General features: G+C 39.0%; 1 non-coding gene across 1 annotated transcript; it reads left to right on the top strand.

Annotated features, from left to right (window-relative positions):
- The first annotated feature begins 531 nt into the window (after positions 1 to 531).
- Positions 532 to 635, top strand: LOC138817431 (U6 spliceosomal RNA). Its single transcript, XR_011368876.1, has one exon. It is a non-coding gene; the product is annotated as a U6 spliceosomal RNA (small nuclear RNA).
- The last annotated feature ends 1,725 nt before the right edge of the window (positions 636 to 2,360 follow it).

Genomic DNA, 2,360 nt, shown 5'->3' on the forward strand with positions numbered 1-2,360 from the left:
AATATTTCAGTCTGTTCATACTGCTATAATGAAATACCAAGAACTGCATGCCTACAAACAATCTAAATTGATTTCTCATATTCTGACATTCCTTTCTCAGGTTCTGGCAGGTTCAATGTGTGGTGGAGGCTGCCTTCTCTCTACAATTCACATGGCAAAAGGAGTGAAGAAACTCTCTTCTCTAAAGGCATTGATACAATTCATGAGGGTTTTCCCCATGGTGAGCCAGTCAAGGGTCCCATTTCCAAATATCCTCTTATTGGAAGAAAATATTTTCCATAAAATGTGGAAAAGAGGGACATAAAAACATTCACTCTATAACATAAACTATACAAATGACAGCATAAAGGATGAACATTTCCCAACACATTAATTTAACAATTCCTAAAAATAAATAAATAAATAATAAAAGCTTCAGTAAAGTGTGAAGGTGTTTTCAGCGATAATTCATAGGGGGGCTGAGGGGTTGGGGGGAGATGGGAAGGGAAACAAAGGAGGAGGCAACAATGTTTGATAAGAAATGTACTAACTGTGTTCACTTCAGCAGCCCATATACTAAAATTGGAATGATACAGAGATTAGCATGGCCTCTGTGCAAGGATGACACCCAAATTCATGAAGAGTTCCATACTTTTAGATGCTGAAGGGGATGTGGACAGAAGGGAACATTACTGCATTGTTGGTGGGAGTGTAAACTTGTTCAAACACTTTGGAAATCAGTACGGAGGTTCCTCAAAAGACTCCACATAGAGCTCCCCTATGACCCAGCAATACCACTTTTAGGCATTTACCCAAATGATCACAAACAAGACCACACTAAAGTTTCCAGCATGACTATGTTTATTGCAGCATTATTTACCATAGCTAAGATATGGAACCAACCCAGATGCCCCTCAGTAGATAATGGATCAAGAAAATGTGGTATATATACACAATGGAATTCTATGCCTCCATCAGAAACAATGACATTGCCCCATTTGTTAGGAAATGGAAAGACTTGGAAAAAATTATATTAAGTGAAGTAAGCCAGGCCCAAAGGAACATAGATCCCATGGTTTCCCTTATTTGTAACAACTAGTATATGTCTGAGTCAAGCAGAAAAGGTCAGATAAGTTGATGTTAGGGAAATGAATCCTAAGATATGTATTCAAATATTTTTTTCTTTCATGCGATTGTTTCTGTTGCTTTGTATGTCTCTCCCCCATGATATAACCCCTGCTTTCACTGTATATGATGTTGGTATAATTTGTGGAGGGGAAAGGAAAAAACAAATCGTTTAAATAGAGATACAGGTGGACCCATTGCAACAATGAGATGTACAAGTCGTTATGTCGAAAAACGAACTTTACAACTTTGGTGAGGGGGGGGAGTGGAGAGGAGGATTCGGTGGGGAGGAGCAGGGGAGAATGGCAAGGGATGGGAAAGGGAAACAAAGGAGGAGGATACAATGCTTGATAAGAAATGTACTCATTATCTTGCCCACGTAATTGTAACCCCTCTGTATGGTATTTTCACAATAAAAACAAACAAATAAATAAATAAATAAATTTTAATAGTAAAAAAATATAGGTTTTTTTTCCATTGGCAAGTCCCCCACTTAGCAAGAATCAATGTTGAAAGAATCATCAAACTCACCTCTTTCTCTCATCCAATTACCCTCCAGTTTCAAAAATGGCAAAACGATCGTTCCCTTTTTAGGCATCTTAGTAGCTTCCTGTGACCCAGCGACTATTATATACATGCAAGTTACCAGGGCTGTGAGGTCTTTTAGTTTGGTTTAGTTTTGTTCCACCCCTCCCCTGTTTTGAGTCTCCAACCCCTCACTAGGAGCTTGTAACCCCATTTCTATGTGCCAACAACATGTACTACAACATCTCATTCCTTCACCTCAATAAGCCAGGAGTCTTCGATAACTACCATGATGAGACATACCCTGGGTTTCACTAAGCATTCTTACTGCCTGAAAGTCTAATATGTTTGTGATTTCCCCTTGTTTCTGCATCTGCTGGCTCCTTTTTCTCCCATTTAGATTGACCTCCCCAGCCTTCCATGGTCCCCCTGACCTTATTGAAAAAGGACACTCTCAACTCTCCTTGGGCATTTATGGCCTTCTCTACATCCTTCTATCTCGGTATTGGCCATGCTAGCTGCATCCATTCTCTTGCTTTAAAGGCAAGAGACTCTTTTTAAAGCAATATATACTTTTATTATCTATCTTTAAAAAGTTCTGCAAAGAAGTTGCCATTCAACAAAGCACTTTATAAATAGAGTGCTTCTAGATCAATGTCATCTTTTTCACCATTTGCAACTGCCTCTCCCAACCCAACCCTTTCCCCATTTTTCTTAATTCTGTAGGATAT

This window comes from Dipodomys merriami, unplaced genomic scaffold, assembly GCF_024711535.1.
Source record: "Dipodomys merriami isolate MVZ:Mamm:240054 unplaced genomic scaffold, mDipMer1.0.p SCAF_7, whole genome shotgun sequence".
NCBI lineage: Eukaryota > Metazoa > Chordata > Mammalia > Rodentia > Heteromyidae > Dipodomys > Dipodomys merriami.